Source organism: Sus scrofa, chromosome 18 (genome assembly GCF_054392235.1).
Source record: "Sus scrofa isolate SSC_HxYL_T2T_F1_AM1 chromosome 18, Sscrofa_HxYL_maternal_Yorkshire_Landrace_v2.0, whole genome shotgun sequence".
In the NCBI taxonomy this organism is placed as follows: Eukaryota; Metazoa; Chordata; class Mammalia; order Artiodactyla; family Suidae; genus Sus; species Sus scrofa.
The window spans coordinates 43886190-43906710 of record NC_139400.1 but is presented as its reverse complement, the minus strand read 5'-3'; the positions used below and the strand labels follow the sequence as shown (position 1 = coordinate 43906710).

Below are 20521 nucleotides of genomic sequence, written 5' to 3'. Positions count from 1 at the left end.
GAGGGAGGGAGGGAAATGGGCTTCTGCTAACTAGCCCTTCCCCAGGCTGGGGTCAGTACTGGACTGTGCCAAGAAAAGTTTCCTTTCTGATGCCTCTTGATTCAACATTTTAACACAAAGCAAAAACTTTTCTAATAATCCAATGGAAAATTACGGTGTCCAATAAAGGAAGAATGTATTTTAACAGATTTCTTCCAATAAATAGAACTGCTAGTGAAATTGAAATTTCTTCTTTACCTCTTTTTAAAGTAATATGAGAATTTTCTTTCCAGCAGCTAAATTATGCCCTATGGGATTAGGAGCAAGGAATCTGCTGCTTCATTCTGTGACCCAGAACTGGCTGTTATGGAATAACAATAAGAGATATTAGTATCAAACAAAGAAGAAGGGATAGGCATGATCATTTGGCTCTGTGCTTTCGGTAGCTTTGCCTGAGGGATTTGTTAACCTAACATAAAGCAATAATTCAGTCATTAATCTAGATTCCTTTTCCACCCTTTTCTCCCTGCATGGTGGTATGTGATCTACAAAAAGTGATAAAGTTGCTAAATTAGAATATTTGATAAAGAATAATACATCTGGAAATACAGTATCCCAGAAAATGGTTATATTTCCAAAAATGAAAATTAAGGGAATAGTGTCTTCGGAATTAAGATGATCATGTTTTTCTTGGCCTCACTGAATCCTTTGTGATCCTCACAACTAAGAGTTTGGTTATGCAAACAGAAATATACTTTGATCTGAGGGAAAGATCAAGTTCCATGAAAATATTGCATTAATGACCGTCTTCCTGAAGGGCTTACCAGAGGCTGCTGGCTGCCTTCTGGATGGCATGAGTCATTTCTTCACAGGCACCTGGTGTTCCCAAGATAAGCTTTGAAGACAGCAGGAGTGAGACTAAAGTGAGGGGAGATAGGAAAGTGTAGTTATGCCCAGAGGTAGCTGAAGCTCTGTTGAGCCTTGAGTGCCCCTTGAGGTGGATTATCTTAAAGCTGAAAAACAGGCCTCATAGAATCAAAGGAAAAGGGTTGTAACCTTTTATTTCTCTTCTCAGGGCTCTAATCAGTGCTATGATTTTTCAGTGTTCAGAAAATATTAATTTCTACAGGTACAGTGACCATTAGGGTTGGTGTTCTTTTCCTTGAGAATTAAGACGACGACCTCAGATGAAAGTAATAGACTTTAGAAATAATGATTGATACCCTCATAACATTTTATTCATTGGTTCATTTTCAAAGAGTAGATCTTTACTCTGACTTTGAAGGTGTATTGTGGAATTTATGAAAGAGTCTCTAAAACACTTTTGAACTATGTCTAGTCACTTATGATGGAGCCTGATAATGTGAGAAAAAAAATGTATACATGTATGTGTAACTGGGTCACCATGCTGACAGTAGAAAATTGACAGAAAATTGTAAACCAGCTATAATGGAAAAAAATAAAAATCATTATATACATATATCAAAAATTCAATGCATATAAAAAATAATAATCACATCAGCCAGAAATAATATGTTAATATATTGGTATATATATACATGTAGTCTTTTAAGTTTTATGCACATGCAGCCTTTTAATTAAGTAGCCTAAACTTAGTAGAGTATTAACTTGAAAAGTTAACTTTTCTTCTGTAATTACTTATCTTCTAGACTGTGACTGAACCCCTTCCCAAAAACTTGTGTCGATTCCAAAACTTTCTGATAATTTCCCATTATTAAAGCAAAGAAAAAAATTTGCTTCTCTGGTTGAAAACTCCCATCTCATTTCTCAGTGAAAGTACTTTCAGCCCAAATTTGAAATAGAAGCATGGGGAGAAAGTGTGCTTGGCTCTTCTCATTCTTCCAACTCTGTCCTCCTGGTCTGCTCAGATAGTCCTCCTCTTCATTCCCGCACCCAGGAATTGGTACGGAAGTGCCATCTGCCTTTGGGCCACAAAGACAGAAATTACATGGACTAACTTCACCGAGGGAGTGAAATCTATTACTCGTGGAGCCTGCTTTTGTGATGACTCTTGCAATTCTAGCATTTGAGGAGTTATTTTGCTCCCCCTTCCCTATTCTTCCACTTTGGTAGACAGGGCTTCGGAATGGTTGAGGAGGGGAGCCAGCACAGTAATAGAGCTTACTCAGTCATCTCTTAATAAAATCAGAAGGAGCTTTCTGACACCATTCATTGGTGTCTCTCTTGGGACAGTTTGGTATTTGGAGACAACTTTCCACAGTTTATCTAGCTGGTAATTTTAGGGTTCCAGAAAAAGTCCGACTTAAATCCTGTTGGCTGTGTGTATAGGGCCTGAATGTCGTGGGTTGAAACATGCTAGTATACTTTTCTCTTTTGCATGTATTTGTACATGCTCTTCTCTAGTCTGCTCAAGGCATCCTTCTGCCCATCTTGATGGTTGTATATGTGTTTTGGGGGGAAGAGAGTGGAACAAAGTGTTATAGCAACCATTCAATTATACCCTTTTCAGTTTCTATCTTCCACAATAGAATTTTGCAACAAAACACCAAGTCTGAAAGCCAGGCATTAATACAGAGAGAATATTCTAATTTATTAAGAATCAAGTTATAAGGACCCACATTATAGGTTGTCTTTCATAGTGCAGCAATAATACCCCTTCTGCCTATGATGGCCAGGGCATGAAAGAAGATGACATAGGCAGAGTAGGAAATTAAGAGAAAAATATAACCCTAGGAGGACCCAGAGGCTGCATAAGAGAGAATGGGGAGAAAAACAGAAGAGGATAAAGTATGTAGCTCCCAATTCCTTTTCTTCAAACTTTAACCTAGAGTGTCAGAAGTTTCAGATAAATCAGGAGAAATGCCTAGAGTGTTTATATCCCAATTCACATTTAGAAGATTGTCCCATAGTGGCCTCCAGGAATAATCTGGGCCTAGCCACTTGGAGTAAATTCAGTTGTGCATTCTAGTTAGAAGCTAGACTTTCTGCGATGTTCTGAGAGGTCCCGTTTTGTATAGGTCACATGTGGGACCCGTACTTTCCCACAGTCCTCGAATAATGACAGATGGTACATTGAGAGACGATGGAGCTGCTTCAAAGTTGCCATGAGGCAAGTTGATTTGGAGTAGATTCTATGACACACACGGTTTAGGACAGAGAGGACAGAGGAGACATGGGAGAAAGAGTAGCGACTAGGAGGCCCCTACTCTTTTGTCAGGACCAGGGAACATTGATGTATGATCATCATTAAGATTAATCAAAATAAGGAGGACAAAACCTTGAATTCTGCCAACAGGACACACAGTAGAGACATGATAGGGGGTAGGGTTGGTAATAGCACCAGAGGTCACTTCGCATACCCCAAACTCTCACCCTTTAGTCACCAGGAGGACACAATAAGTTCCACAGATACCACATCATCATGATGGTAAAGGGAGGGTGTGTAAAATCTTAGACAATTTAGCTAAAGACCTGAGCTAATTAAAGAGATAGTTGAAATCAGCTCTAGATATAAAATAAAGTATTTTTTTCAACAGTTCAGTGTGTGTGTGTAGAGAGGATTGGATTGTAGACTTCAAAATTATTTATAGTATCCTTATAAAATGTTAATAAAAAGGACATATTTTATTTTATTTTTGTCTTTTTGCCATTTCTTGGGCTGCTCCTGCGGCATATGGAGATTCCCAGGCTAGGGGTCAAATCAGAGCTATAGCCACCGGCTTACGCCAGAGCCACAGCAATGTGGGATCCAAGCCGCATCTGCAACCTACACCACAGCTCACGGCAACGCTGGATCCTTAACCCACAGAGCAAGGCCAGGGATGAAACCCGAAACCTCATGGTTCCTAGTTGGATTCGTTAACCACTGAGCCACGACGGGAACTCCATAAGGACATATTTTAAGTATTCACTACTATGAAAAAAAAAATGCTATGTTTAATAATGTCCTAAACATGTGTTTATATATACATAAGCAAATATGTGTACTTAGAAAGGTGTATTTTCAGACATAGAATTCTTCAGCCAGTTTATATGCATTTTCAATTTTGGTGTACCTGCCAATTCCTTATCATGAAGATAGCACCAATTTTCACCCCTCACAATGCTGTGTGAGAGGGTCTACCTTCCCATTTGCTTAGTCTTTTTGGCAATATCTTGTGAAACTTGAAAATGCTCATAACCCAGATTCATGCTTAACTTTTTTTGTATCTATCACAGAGAAATTACTCCTTATGTTTACCAGAAGTCATACAAAGTGACATTCCCTGTAGTTTTTGAAGTATAAAAGGTTTGTAATGTGTGAAAAATTAGATATAAGCCAAATATCCATCCATAATAATGGATAAAGTGTAATACATTCAAACAATGGGCTGCTGTATAAAAGTTAAAATGAGTGTGCTAGGACAGCATAAATGGGTTTCAAAAACACAGTAGGGGATACAAAAGCAAGTTTTGGAAGGAACACACTTTATTTATGAATATATTGTTAAATGGTTAAAAAAAAGTTACTGGAGATGTAGTTATCCAATTAATGAGAGCAGAGAGGTAGCCTTTAGGGTGAGAAGGGAAGGATTAGAGGCTCACAAAAATAAGAACTCTACCTTACTATGCTTTTTTTCTTCTATTATTGCATGTTATCATTAATCTTTAACAAAACGATAACCAATTCTGTGTCAGAGGTATATAAATATTGATTTGTTCTCATGTGTTTTTTTCCGAAAGAGAAAGAAATCCAGGTCCCTTAGTTCTTAGCCTCTTAGGAGTACCTTAACCCAGTAGCACCTCAGTTTCATGCCTGTTTATCTTATAGTGTTATAGGTACAGTAGTAAACTGTTTAAATCTGCTAAAGTCCTAGAGGCTGTTGTTAACAACAACTTAATCCTCCTAGATTGCTGCATTTTCTCGGGCTATTTTTCTTCACCTAAATGAAATTTACAAAAACGTTTTGAAAGTGTTTGGTCATTTTCCATTATTAGTTTATATATATATAGATAGATGTGTGCGTGTGTATGTGCATGTATATCTATCTATCTATCTATCTATAGATATCTCCCTTGCATTCTAAGAGTAGTAATGAAGAATTCCTTCCTCACACAGTAGATTGCTGTATTTGGATTGATTAATGTAGGAAGTGCAATTTTTAGAAAAATTTATAGCCAACCAAACCATTTCTGGACTGGACGCCAAAACATGATGGAACCTTGTGAAGTGGGGGTGGATTCTGGCATTCATGTTGCATGTGTGAGAATTTTCTTTGGAATTACAAAGTATGATAAATTGCCTACTGTTAGTCTTATCATATTATATTTGACCAAACCGCCTTGCTTTATGTACATTCTTGAAGCTGGTGACTGGAAGGTCTAGAAATAGGTGAGACAGTGAGAACCTAATTTAATTTTAAAATACTGAAGAGGGAGCCCAGGGCACCAGAATGATAACTCAGCTGGTGCTCTTAGGTGAGCCCCTTACCTGTACCTACAATATTTATTGAGCCTCCTGGGAGTATGGTATAGGGTTAGTTTTGTGGGATACACAGAAAGTCCTGGATTATATTTGCTTTGTAAAGGATAGAGGATGGATTTGGATGATACACAGGTGGTTAACCATCTGCTCCAGCAGACTCTAACCCCCATCTTCAGCTCTGGCTGGATTGCTATGCACAACTGTGGCCCAGCTGGACACTCCCACTTGCAGAGTATGAGAACTCCTGTTGGCTATCTTTTCCTCAGCATTGGGTATATTCAGACATTTTATTTTGGTGGTCAGAGGTATTTCTTAACTTTTTATTTGTTTGCCCCTCATTACTGGTGAGGTGTAGCATCTTAGAAGTTTATTGGCCACTTGGTTTCCTCTTCTGTGAACGATAGCTTCATATACTTTCTCCATCGATTTGACCTTTTCTTTATTAATTCCTAGTTCATTGATATTCTGAGTGAAAATCTTCTGACGACCTATCTATCTAACAGTTCTTGCAGTCTTTAATATGCCTTTTAATTTTGTTTATGGGGTTTGTTGTCATGTGGAATTTTAAAATTTAGTATTGTCAGCCTTTATTGATAATTATATGTGTCCTATTTAAGAAATTATTTTCTACATCAAAGTCATAAATATAGTCTTAATTCATTCTGATTGTTTCAAAGGATTTTTATTCCTTGTAGATATTTTTTTCCATTTTTATTTTCTCTAAAGTGTCCAAAATATCTGGATCTCTTTTCAGAATACAGTTTTAGATGAGGACCTAATGTTTTCCATATGGAAATCCCAATTACTTATGCCATTTACTAAATAAATATCTAATGTTTCCCCAGGATATTTAGTTCCATTTTTATTATATACACCAGGTTTCTATATATTTGGGGGTTTATTTTGATATTTTTTTATTATTTTCTTCTAAATATATAATTTTTATAACTGTTATTCAACCTAGGTACTGTTTAGTAGTGTGGCTTTTAGTTGTACATGTATTTTCTGATATTGGCTATTTCTAATTTAATTGTTACGTGATAATGCATTATGATCTATACAAGAGCTGTTTGGGCAGATTTACTGAGACTTCCTTTATGGACTAGTAAGTGGTCGGCTTTTGAGAATTTTCACGTGCTCTTGAAAATTAGTTGAATGTGGAATTAAAAACCTGCCTAGTAGATACAGAGTGATCATGTGTGTTGTTAAAATCTTGTATAACTATTCTAGCCTTAAAAATGTTCAACTTAGCAGTTTCTAAAAGATAATTTAAAATGTTCTGCTCGGATGGTAGATTATTAAATTGCTCCCTGAAATTCTGTCAGTTTTTGCCTTATATATTTTGCACAGTGATGTTAGTTGCAAAGAAGTCAAGGTTTCTGCATCTTCTTTGTATGTTATTTTCTTCATTATTATACACAGTGCGCTAATCTTCAGTGAACTTTTGCTGTTACTTAGTTTTCCTTTGTAAGTTTTCTGAGTGTGAAGTCAATCCTAGGTGGTGTTTTTCCGTTTCCCTCTACCTAGTCCCACAAGTTTCATGATTTCTGACTTGTTTTCATGTTAATGCCTTGGGCTTTTGGTCTTGGTTAATTGCTTTAGTGTGGAATTCCAGGTTTTCATGGTTGATTCTTTTTTCATGTAAATCATAAGCTGCTTCTCAGAGTCAGTTGGTGGACTTTTTCAGGCCCCACATCAAATCCCTCCTACTGGCGTTTTGTGTCTTGGTGTTATGCTGCTAGAGCAGGTCTAGTACCTTGATCATTTTTTAAATAAATCAGTCTCACTTTTTGTGAATTATACTGAGGATGTTCATATTGTTAAATGTGTGTATTTTATTTGATTAAATTCAGATTTATTGTTAAAGAAGTTGTCTCCAACACTGTTTATTCAGATATAAATTTATTATTTGATTCCTTTGTATCTTTGTTTTTAAATATATATTTATATTTATGGCCTATATATTTATGTATGTGCATATGTATATGTGTGTGTGTGTGTATACACACATTTAAATACACATGTGTGTATGTGTATGTGTGTTTTAAGGGTCTATTTTGGTCAGACAGCTGATTTATGTTGGCATCATTTATTTCTTATAAATAGGAAAGCTGACTTTGACTAGGAAAACTTGGTGCTACCAAAGCAAATCATTATTTCACCTGAATAGAGTAAATTTTTCATCCTTTTTCCCCTCCCTTCAATCCCTCATCTTTTTTCCCATTGTAGAAATTTGGAGTTACATCATACTGTTCCCTAATTTTATTTTTTATTTTTATTTTTTGCTTTTTAGGGCCACACATGCAACATATGGAAGTTCCCAGGCGAGGAGTCAAATCAGAGTAGCAGTTGTCAGCCTATGCCACAGCCATAGCAACATGGGATCGGATGTTCCCTAATTTTAGATTCTAGCCCAAATCCCCAGGCCAATAAGGTCCCTCTAAATTAGATCATCCACTTCACTAAGAGCAGTGGTTCTCAAACTAGCATGCATCAGAATTATCCAAAATTCTTATTGAATAGAAGTTGCTGGGCTTCATACTCAGAATTTCTGATTTAGCAGGTTTAGCATAGGGTCAAATAATTTGTATTGCTAATAAGTTCTCAAATGATAGTGATGCTGCTATCCGAGGGACCACACTCTGAGAACCATTGGCTTAGAAAAACGGCTTTTGACTCCAGAGTCACCTAGAAAGGTGTTAAAATATTTGGATGTCTAAGCTCTACTCCAGATCAATGAAACTAGCTTTTAATTTAGATAATGCTTTCTTGGCTTTATCCTGAAGACAAAGTCCACAGTCTGCTCTTTTAACATGTGGGATTGGGGAGTGGTCTGATTGTCCCTGCTTTTTGGAAGATAGTTTTCTCACATGTTATTCTGAACATCGTTGTATTGACTTACTCCTGTTCTTTGTAGTTATCGCTACTAAATGCAGAGTCTCTTACCAGCTTCATTTGTAGGAAGAGCTCACACCTTTGTTGATCCTCTGCTGTACCTGCTTCAGAATTACAGTGCTTTGCTCTGGTTTCAGCATCCATCTGGTATTTTTAAAACAGGTTTATTACTACCTGTATCTGAGGCTTGGAGAAAAAAAAAATTAAAAAACCAAATAATAGCTGCAAGCATAGATACTGTTATTATTACCTCTTTACAGGTGAGTAAACTGAGTTTCTGAGGATGCAAGTAATAAATTATGAGCCAGTACAGTTAGGAGTCCCAGTTACACACCCAGGCAGTATGACTCTACTTGGGTACACTGAATTGTTGTAGTAAACCTGAATTCACTGTTAGAGTAAACTGACAGGATGATCTTTCTCACTCTTGTGTGAATTTATCTACGAGGTAGCAGACACATAGGCTGGAAAACCACCCCACTGAATCTAATCAGGGGAGGACCTCTTTGGTGGATTCACTGAACAGGATCAGGAAAGAGACAAATGTTCTCAACATGAACACTTTTAAAAGACAGGGAAGCCCACCTATAACTTGTAGAAATTCCTCAGTTTTCTGTTCTGCTGATGATACACTCCCTAGTGTCTTAGCATAGTCACAGATCTTAACATTTTCCTTCACTCTGTAGTATGTTTGGAGGGAACAAAGTTAAATTTGTGCCCAGTTCACCATCCTGAAAAGGAAGGAGACCTGAATATCTCTGTTTAATTCTACAACAGATAGCTCTATGATCTTGAGATAAATAACTATCTTACATTTTCTTCTGAAAAAATTCTGCAAGTTGAAATAGGTGATTTTAAAAACCATTTCTACTTCTAACACTGTATATGAAATGGAATGAGATAGCTCCAAGTCTGACAAGTGAAATCTTATGGCAACAATGAACTGTTGCCACATCATTGTTCTCAGATTATTTATGTACCATCACAGTGATTTGTTGGGATTGTGCAATAATTTCCCAGCCCCCCAAAGAATAGTCCATTTATTTGTGGGTTTTTTTTTTTTTTTTTTTTTGGCTTTTTAAGGCCACACCTTTGGCACATGGAGGTTCCCAGGCTAGGGGCTGAATCAGAGCCACAGCAACGTGGGATCCGAGCCAACATCCAATCCGAGCCTTGTCTGAGACCTACAGCTCATAGCAATGCCAGATCCTTAATCCACTGAGCGAGGCCAGGGATAGAACCTGCAACCTCATGGTTCCTAGTAGGGTTTGTTGCCGCTGTGCCATAATGGGAACTCCATACATTTATCTGGTTTTTATAAAAACATTAGAGCAAAAATCACTCCCAAACCCAAACCAAAAGAGGAGACAGAGAATCTCCATTCTTGAGATGCTATTAGTAAAACAAATGAGAAAATAAATAATTCTAGCTCACTGTATTTCAGTTGTACTGGAATTTATTAATGCATACATGAAGTGTTGTGTGTAGTTAAAATTGCTGTATCTGTGTCATATATTATCAGGTTACGGCTATTAGCAGAATACATTATATTATAAACATCTCTGTTTCCAGGGAGATGAACTGACAGTGGCATACAGAAGTCTCCAAAGGCAAGCAGTGTTTCTTTGTGTTAAAAATCCTTTATGAGAGAAACCCTAGTCAAGAGCGTGCTTCTAAGCACATTCACCTATGAATAGATACACAAACACATAGATAAATATATTGCTCTCATTTCATAAGTGGCTGAGTAGCTGAGCAACTTACACAATAGTTTCAAATGCAGCCACCTCAGTCTCCTTCCAAGATATATGCATGCTCAGGTACTTATGTCATGTATTTGTGACTTTTAGAGACAGCGATCACTTAAATTCTGCATATGTGTTCCCTGGAATTTGTAGAGTAGAAAATACATTTTGTACAATGGCAAAGAACTTTCCCTTGAAAGTTGGTCTTTCATTTTAAAAGCCTTTTCCGTAAGGTAAATAATGAACTGAAAGCATAAGCACTTTGGGGATTAGATTAGAATTAAAATTTAAAACAGTAGTAGATAACATTCATTCCCTTTGATGAGTAGTCTTTTTTTTTTTTTTAGGGGGCTGAAACTTTGACTATATCTGTGGCTTCAGTATTTAATTTCATAGAATAAAAGTTGTATAATAAGGTCATGGTGTTTTGAGTTCCTGGAAAATAGATTCTGAGACTGTGATTTGCATGCAGCAAATTTATTGGATGAGTGGCTCTCAGAAACAATACCTGTGAGGGAATGAAAAAGGCCAGATGTGCAGAGAAACAAGTTGAACCATGATGTGGCTGCAGCAGAGGCTTTGGTCAAGTCCACAGGGAGCTCTGGAGCTGGCATGGCCCTTCAGAGTTGTGAATCAAGGCAAAGGGGCCATGTCTTTATACCCTGCATGGGCCAGTCAATAGAAACATGTTACACCAGGGAGGGAGTGCAGCCTTCTATGAGGTAGCTCACTTCTGCAAAAGGTGAATTTCAAAGAGCTGGGATCTATTCTCTGAGACAGGTATGTTATAGGAAGACCAGAGCTGTACAATGTTTTCCACTAATTACAGCAGGTACATGAGAAATTCTTTACAGACTAAGTACTAATGCCAATAGTGGATTTCCATGTGGTAATTACATTGAAGTATGAAAATGTTTTCCAAAATTACGTGTATATAAAATATGCTTTTTCTAAGGAACTCAAAGTTTAGGTCATAAAATCTGTTTTATTCAAGATGTTTCTAGTAACAGGATGACTGAGAATAAATATGCAATCTGAGTAGAGAACATAGATAAGTATGGAAAAAGTATGTGATGTATGTCGATCTTTTTTACTATATGTGTTTGCCGAGGCCATGATATAGTCTGAATACTCTGAGTGTGGGAAAGCTTTTCTGATGGCTGTTAGCTTGGCCTAAGATAAAATTTGACCCAAGCAGCCTATATGTATATATCCAGAATCCAACCCTATCTTGCAAGTCCACACCATCAGCAGTCTGGAGCAAAACTCATCACCTCTTGACTAGATTATTGCAGTAGCCTCTTTCCCACCCTGTCCTCCCATCCTGGTTTCTACTATAGTTTGGTTTCAGCACATCAGCCTCTGTGATACCATTAAAATGTATGTGAGATAATGTAACTGCTTTGCTTAAAAGTCCCCGCCAGCTTCTCATCTCACTGAGTGTAAAAGCAGAATTTCTTACAGTGGCCTCCGGGGCCCTGTATGATCTGACTTCTGCCATCATGTGCTCTGTTCTAGGCACACGGGAATTTTTATTTTTTCCTAAACATACCACATCTCAGGGATTTTGCACTTGTTATTTTCTCTGTATGGAATTCTCCTTCTCCAGATAATTGCATGGCTTGTTTCTTCACTTCCTTTAGCTATATATTCAGAAATTATCTTAGGGACTCTTCGTGGATATCCCACCTCAAATTTCTACAATCCTTTTGTACCCCAACATATCTGCCTCTTTTCTTTTTCTCCTTAACACTTACCTTTACTTAGCAAGGTATATGTTTTACTGATTTCTCTTGCTTGTTGTCAATGTCTCTTGCTGGAATAAAAATCCATGATGTCTAAGATTTTTTTCTTTCTCATTTATTTGTCCAGCTATAGTATTGAAAATGAATGCATAGCACATTACAGGCATCCAATACATTTGTAATGAATGCAAGTAGATTTATATGAGAAGTGTGAGTATATACTTAGTGATTTGACACAATTGGTCCCTAGTATGGAGTTACCGCATGACACAACTACACTAGCAGGAAGAAGAAAAGACTTTATGGGATCTGCCTCTTCTGCTTTCTCTAGAGATGAAGGGTTTTCAGAACAGCAAGAGACCTTTTCTAATTAGCGTTAATGATGCTCTGGACCTTCCCACGTGAGCTAACCAGAGAGTTTAAAGAATCATGGAGGCTTGTTTGTACCCAACTGTGAATCCATGACAATACCTCTGTCCCATGAGTGTCAAGAAGAAGACACTCAGAGCTGGTGAGAGCAATAAAAATGCCGTGCTGCTTAGTAAAAAATCATATCTTTTTTTTTTTTTTTAAATGTCCAGGCTAACCATTCCCTAGCTCTTATTGAAGCTCTAAGATCAATTTTTAAAAGATTAGCTCTAGGTCAAACCCAAAGTCTGCTTTCTATGAACTACTCTCTGAAATCAATATCTCACAGATGTTTCAATGTCATTTGCAACGGGAAGGCAGCAGAAATTCTTAGGGAAGCTGTAAGAGAGATGCCTTAGAATGTCAACTTGTTTTTGAAAAGGACGTGGAAATTTGGCTTTCGGTTTGCATTAAAAATGACTTTTCTTGTAGCACCACTGGGTGTCAGATGCAAAGCCTGCTTCCTATGTGTGACATCTGTCAGTTTTATAAATCCCACAGGATCTGTGCTGCCTGATGTCAGACCTTCCCATCTCAGGCTTCCAGGACTAACACAAGATCAGAAAAATGCTGTCTGATTCCTGGTAGGCCACCTTGAGGCCTAGAGGGAAATTGACTGAGCACAGGGACCATGGCTGCTGATCATGTAAAGAGCATGTGAGCACTACCTTCTTCTCCTCCTCTTTCTCCATGGGTGACCCATGGCCATCACAGCTACAATCACTGCAGGACTCATCTAACAATGAGGAACTCTGAGACAAGTGTCAAGAGCACCGCAGGCATTAACCAGTCCCTGGCCTCTTCCTTCAAGATCACTTTGGATGCTATTCCAAAGCAATCCTGTGTAGTAGGCTGCCCCCGCAACTCTGTTCTGACAGCAAAGCATAAGAAATGGCTTATAGCGCAGTTCTTCTCAGCCCTGAATACTAAAGACAGAGCCTGCTGCTTATCCTTTCTACTTTCAGCAAAGCCTTAAAAAAAACCAGAATTGCTCATGGCGCATTAGGATGCAGGTGGTGTAGGATGCTAAGCACCTCATCACTGGGGCTAAGTACCCAGGAGCAAAATCATGATTTATACATTTTCCCAGTCATCTTTGGCTGCAGGATTTTGAAGTTTGGGGGCTTGGTGGAGATTGGATTTGGATTAGTGCAGACACCAACACAGTATTTAGATGCCCCCAGATGTTCAATTGCGTGGTCCATCTTTCCTCTTCTCTAAGGAAAAATACACAGGAAGGCCAATAAGATAGTTGTTTTATTTGAAAGCAAAAAAGTCTTCAAAAGGCAATCTGACTTTATCGAAAATAGAACTTCTTAAAAGTGGGATTTTGGTGCCCAAGTGTAGCACCGAGATAGGGTGGTCCACTGTCTCTCTGGCTTGTATGTGGCACGTCCTAGTGTGTGGATACTGCTGTGGTCTCTTCAAAGCCTGTGAATGGAGGGCTGTCAGCACCTGAAAGGTGGAATGGAGCCTACCATGTCCATGCGCTGGCTGCTCGAGGCCTTCTTAGTCTAAAGGAGTTGAAGGTTGACCTTTGCTGGTCACATGCTGAAGGAAGGGGGAAGGGGGATGCTCCCTTTTTTTTTTTCACTCGGCTCGGCCGTCAGAGGAGTCCCTATCTCTCCATTGGGTGCCAGCATGTCCCAAAGGGAAATATTTCTCCTAATCTCATGGAGTTTTGTGAACATACCTCCAAACCCCTGGAGATTGGGATGATTTGCTTGCCTGCTGCTTTTTCTCTGAAGGTTTTGCCATCAAGTGGACAAAGTCTAATAAAATCCAAATGTGCCAGACTTGCATTTGCATATTGAACCAGAAATGGCAGAGTGCCCTGTTCCTGTAGCATATCACTGATTTCTTCTCCAGGAAGCTCAGACTGTATGCATGGGAACCACTGAACCCTGCTCCCTCCTTCCCTGTCTGAGCCTGTGTATATCCAAACAGCACAGTCTGTAATATCCCCTCGAGTGTAGGGTAATTAGGTATCTTAGTGGCACAGGGAGGTGAGCATGGAATACCTGCTAATACAAACTGTACAAAAGGTCCTACACATTCCATATGCTCTGGACCAAAAGGGAAGAATAAAGTTGACGGAACAGGAATGTAGCACAGATTAGAAGGGATTAAAGCAAAGCCTGGCTGGAAGCCACGTGACTCTTTGTAGGTATTAGGAGCTTCTCAGATAAAAGGATGAGGCTCTCACAGTGTCTTTTGGAGAATACCATTTCTCTCATGGGCCATTTGACTGTATTTCTACCTTACAGATTCCATGGAAATTGTGGAAGAATTTTGCTGTTGTTTGCAGAAAGAAATAAGGAGTCATTTTTATAATATAAAGAGATTAACCTGCAGTTCAACTCTACCTTACCCCCACCTTCTTTATGCAGCAAGCCTGAGGTTTGTTATCCATGCTTCTAGCAAAGGGCTCAGATACGGTCTGACTTCTCTGTTGAATAACTCACTGTAGCTGCCGTTAAAATCCACTGTAAAGGACACATAGACATTAAAATGAAAAAAAAAATTATTCTGTGTACTATAGACCAAGTTAAAAGGCAGAGGCATATATTATACTTTGTCCTATCGAAGGTCCAAAGCTGAAAGTTGTGTCTGTATTCATGGTAACTTGGGAACATCCCTTGCATTGAGGCATCATTTGACAAGGAGATAACAATCTGTGTTAAGAAAGCAAGAGCATCTCTTGGAAGATTGGCAGGAATGGTAATGGAGCAGTGTGCCGTGCAGATGAAGATCAACACTTCACAGCAAGAATGGTATTGAATTCTCTTTAGAGACAGGGTGAAATTCTTGGTAAATTGCAAGTGCATGAGTTTTGCTTTTTGTCCAAAATCAAATGGCAGAGTATTACATAGAAGGTACTAGAGTATTGTGGATTGCACTGAGGCAGGTCTTCCCTCCCCCTTGGGACACATCCTGCTCATTTCCAGCTCCAGGCCCTTGGGGGTGCTATTTCCTTTCCTGAGATCCTTTCCCAGTCCTATCATGCAACTACCCTCCATCCTTTATAATATAAACCAATGGTAGTTACATAGTACATTCCATTCTGTGTCCCACCACTAAAGTGAATTTGTATATATATGTATTATTCATTTTAATCCTGATTACAACACTAAGGTAAATACTATTATTATTCTCAATTTACAAATAATTAAATTGGTGCCATAGAAATACAGTAACTTGCCTAAGGCCATTCAGTTAGTGAAGACATCCAACTTAGAATCTCTGACTGCACCAGCCTGTACTCTTAATCATTATGCCACCCTGGTCCCTATAGTAGGCCAAATATCCTTAGATGCTCATAAAGCCTTCACCATCAATTCCTGTCCATAGCTGTATGCTTTCTTCTCATTGCAACTTCATTGTTTGCAACAGTCATTCCAGCACTTGACCTTACGCTATCCTAGATAATTATCTAAGGTATATATTAAATGAAACTTTTAACATAAATTTACACATTCTTTAAGAGAACTATATATTTTTAATATGCCATTGTAATTTTAGTGCTATACTAGCCTGATAATGGAAATACTTAATACCTAGTAATTGAACTAAATAGTCCTGTTAATATAGATACAATAAAATAAATAAATACTATATCATTCTGAGAGCCATTTTGCTAAGTATTACTAAATAATGGCCATGGAAACTTCTGCCACATCTTTATGACCACCCCTTTAAAAGTGTCAGGCTGATCAGAATACTGCAGGAATTCAGCTCTGTTGTGTAGGCAGGGCAAGTGAGTACATTTCTGAACAGCAATTCAATAGTGAATAGGTCAGAGGGCTGTCAAGCTAAGACACTAAAGTGATGTGCTGAAAACAAGCCAGAAGCAATGCAAAAATCAATAAAGACATCTTAGAAATAGCTGGAGTTGACCAGACCTTCTGGGCAGGTCTGCCAAGCAGATGTGTGCTAGTATATCCATAAATGAACCACTACTACAGAGACCAAACAGAAGAGATGTAAGTGGCATTAGTCTCCCTTTATTGGGGCATAAGGGAGACATAACAAGATAATCAGTTATGTATAATCGATGCTTCTGAGTATGCTGGTTGTCACTAAGCCTATAGGCTAATTCTGAGCCTCCTGGGGAGCACCTTTGGCATACAACAAAGGAGACGGTTACCAGTACAGAAGATGCTCTATAATCTAGTGATGAAGAAAGTGGGTTCTAAGAGGAGGCTGCCTGCTTGACCATTGCTTACAGAGGTGAGAACATGCACAAGTTATCCAACTGCTCTGTGCCTGAGTCCTTTTTACTAGTTAGCCCATAGTGTGTTGGGAAAAAAAAAAAAGGAGTTCCTGTTGTGTGGCTCAGTGATAATGAGCCCAGCTAGTATCCATGAGGATGTGGGTTTGATTTCTGGCCTCACTCAGTGGATTAAGGATCCAGTGTTGACATGAGCTGTGGTGTAGGTGACAGATGTGGCTCATTTCCAGCATTGCCATGGCTGTGATAGGCTGGCAGCTACAGCTCCGATTTGACCCCTAGCCTGGGAACCTCCATAGGCCATGGTGTGGCTCCAGGAAGAAGAAGAAAAAAAAAAGACAAATGAGCTATTTTAAATAAGGCAATGCATATAAATACAGATACATTCTTAGCACAGTGACTGGCTGTGGTAAGTATATGCTTAGTAATAACGAGAAGTAGGAGTGAGGGATGTTATGTGGCAAATGTGGGCAGCTTTGGGTATAAAACCATTCATTTATTCAATAAGTATTTATCGAGAATCTACTCTGATAGATGCTGGGTATAGAATCTAAACAAAGTCATTTCAAGCCCTGCAAATATGGGGCTCAATACCTAGTGAAGGAGATAGACCATAAAAAGTGAACACATAACGATATCATTCTCAGTTATGAAAAAGTGCTCTGAAGGAAATTTAGGACCCTGAGAGAGAATAATGGAAGAAGACTTATTTTAAATCAGTTGCATTAAGAAGTAACATTGGGAGTTCCCACTGTGGTTCAGGTTAATAACAAATCCGACTAGGAACCATGAGGCTGCAGGTTCGATCCCTAGCCTCCATCAGTGGGTTAAGAATCCGGTAGTTGCTGTGAGCTGTGGTGCAGGTAGCAGACATGGCTTGGATCTGACGTTGATGTGGCTATGGTGTAGGCCGGCGGCTACAGTTCTGATTAGACCCCTAGTCTGGGAACCTCCATGTGTTGTGGGTGTGGCCCTAGAAAAGACAAAAAAGTAACATTGAAGGTGAAAATTTAAAGACCATGAGAATACAATGATACAGTGATGACAAGGGGTGAAGTGAAGAAGCCATCCATGCAGGAGGTGTCCCATAGCATAAGCCCTAGGAAAGAAAGGATCTCGACCTGATCCCTTAGCAGAAAGAAGGCTACAATGATGGAGCAGAGATAAGAGGGAAAGAGTGACTCAGGCAGGTTGGGGACAAGAGACCTTGTTAGTTGGTTTAGGGCTTTATAGCCTATAGGGAGGGGTTTGGGTTGAACAGGAAGGGTAATGGGGGGTTACTGAAAGGATCCAGTGTTGGTTGTCAGCTCTCTGGTGAATGGGTTTTAGGCATAAAACATACAAACACATTCTTTTTCTCACATTATTCTCTGTCATGTTCTATCACAAGTGACTATATATGGTTCCCTTTGCTATATAGCAGGATCTCATTGCTTATCCATTCCAAATGCAATAGTTAAATCAACTATAATTTATTTTTATTTTTTTTATTTTTTTGTTTTTTTTGTTTTGTTTTGTTTTTTTGTCTTATTGCTATTTCTTGGGCTGCTCCCGTAGCATATGGAGATTTCCCAGGCTAGGGGTCTAATTGGAGCCATAGCCACCAGCCTACGCCAGAGCCACAGCAACGCGGGATCCGAGCCGCATCTGCGACCTACACCACAGCTCATGGCAACGCCAGATCCTTAACCCACTGAGCAAGGGCAGGGACCGAACCTGCAACCTCATGGTTCCTAGTTGGATTCGTTAACCACTGCGCCACGATGGGAACTCCAAAAGCAACTATAAATTAAAAATAAAATTAAAATTAAAACACAAATGTCATAGGTAAAAATAAAAATATGGTCTAAATATTTTCTATATATATATATATATATATATATATATATATATATATATATATGTAGAAAGGAATGAAAGCAGGAAGACCAGCTAGGAAGCCACCTAGTAGTGCAAGCTAGAGGTTATAGTGACTTGTGGCTTGGGCAGGGGTGGAAGCAGTGTGTGAGAAGAGAGGTAGACAGCACTGAGAATCATTCAGAGGCAGCTTCTCCAAGGCACACACACAAAAAACATATTTATATTTGATATAAAAAGCAATATAAATTGATGATCCCAGTCAAATTTATTCAGTTTTAAATAGTGTAATATAAAGGTAGCTTAAAGTCACTTTTGATCTGTAGCCTATTTAAAGGTTTTTGTCAATTCTAAGATGTGCATTTAAAAAATCAATATCTCTGAAGCCATGATTATTTTATAATTGAAGACAGATTAAAGGAAATGCCAGATCGGTCATTATTTTTTTAAACGGCATGAAAAGTTCCCAGGTTTTAAAGTTGTATCATTTTCCTATGTGTTACTTTAAATTTATCTAGTTAAAGTTTCTTTCAAAAACTCTTCAAGCTCAAGCTGAACAGGACCCTGAAGCTGTGAAATTCAGAGTTTCGGATATCAAAGCACATTACAGGGCACAACAAGAAATGTTTTATACCAAGAGTTTTTCTGCTATAAATTCATTGCCATCAGCTGAGAAAGTAGGGTAGAGCTGATAAACAAAAGAGCCCATGAACTCAAGGTTGTTATTGCCTGTCACAAAATTATTCAGCGAAGAGTACATTTTCAAGGCATTTATAAGAATTGGGCAGCTGAGTTCCCTGGTAATGTCTTAAACTTTCCCCAGATGAGGTTAAGTACATTAATAACTCTGTAATTATTTTTTACATAAACCCACATTTTAATTTAGAAACATTATATTTTTGTATCAGGACTAACAATTGCCCCTGCAGTGGTTACAAGACAACTTGGCAAGTCCTGCTGATGTAAATCATGTTCCTTTGCTAGACCAGCAGATGGCATAACCATTGTGAGTTCATGTGAGGTTTTCTAGCACTGTGACCTGAGAGAGTCCATCTATGTATCCTGCCTAAGAACTCACTCTCCTAAGCCAAATGAGCTTTGGGTTGCTGTTGAGTCCCTAGAGTTGATAGACCTATCTGGCTAATAGCCACCACAGACAGAGAACACATTTTGAACAAATGGACCATGTGATCCAGGTGGCAGTGAGCTGAAGTGGCAATTGAGAGCCAGCCATGCTTATGGACTGAATAAGTAGCTGTCTCTTTCCCAGAATTTGAAATAACTTTAAAGAAGACACTTCCGTTCTGGTATCCTTTCTCTTTTGATGCTACTGTATTGGCCTACATGACTACATTACTTATCCCTTCAAGTTTTGTCACTAAAGACTCCACTAAAATGTGTGTTTCTTAGAACTGTCTTCAGGTTCCTAGGCCCTCTCTATACTGTACAACCACCTCCCCCACACAAAATTTTCATTTCTGGCATCCTTGACTTGTCCACAGGCACTTCTCTGAATTCCTATGTTAAGTGACCTGCTGTGTCCATGCCTCTACTTAAATCTGACTTTCATTTATATTTTGCTTCTAGATCTGAAGTTTACTTGAAAACAACTATAAAGAAGCCTTTAGCATCTAGAAATAATTATAATGGATGACTTTATCATGTAATACATACTTTGCCCATAGCCTGGCCATGAAGGGGTAGCACTGTTTTGAGGTATAAACTGATGACTCTGGCAGAGGAAGAAATTTGCTAAAAATGGGGTGTTAGGGGACTCAAATCAGGGAATAGGGAAAGTAAATGATGAAGGTGGAGGGTTGGGACAGTTAGGAGTTTAAATGCAGGCACAGAGTGGTTGACTGATGGAAGGGTTGTTTAACACAGGGAGTAGATAGAGAGTCTACATAGGTTAGCTTTACTTTTATCACCATTTAGCTAATCATCAGAACTCAGAAATATTTGTTAGAGTTCTACTAATAGTTGGATAAAATCAAAGGATGTCTGCCAGTGTCTTACTTGGAACATTATTTCCATGAGATGTTTCATGAAAATAGGGTTCCGTGGATTTATAAAACCAGAAAATGCTATATGTTCAAGCCTCCTCTTGGAGATTCACTTGACACATCAACATATCAGTGGCTTTGATTTGTCTCCATTTAAAAAAAATGATTTGATGTAAACCCAAATGTCCATCAGCAAATGACTGGATTAGGAA

At 38.6% G+C, this 20521-nt stretch overlaps 1 protein-coding gene across 1 annotated transcript in view; it reads right to left on the bottom strand.

Annotated features, from left to right (window-relative positions):
- Positions 1-12366: 12366 nt before the first annotated feature.
- The window catches only part of IMMP2L (inner mitochondrial membrane peptidase subunit 2), a 989629-nt gene continuing 981474 nt past the window's right edge, over positions 12367-20521 (bottom strand). Inside the window, exon 12 of the transcript XR_014834216.1 lies at positions 12367-14704. The gene's annotated coding sequence lies outside the window, so the exon portion shown is untranslated. The remainder of the gene's footprint in view (positions 14705-20521) is intronic.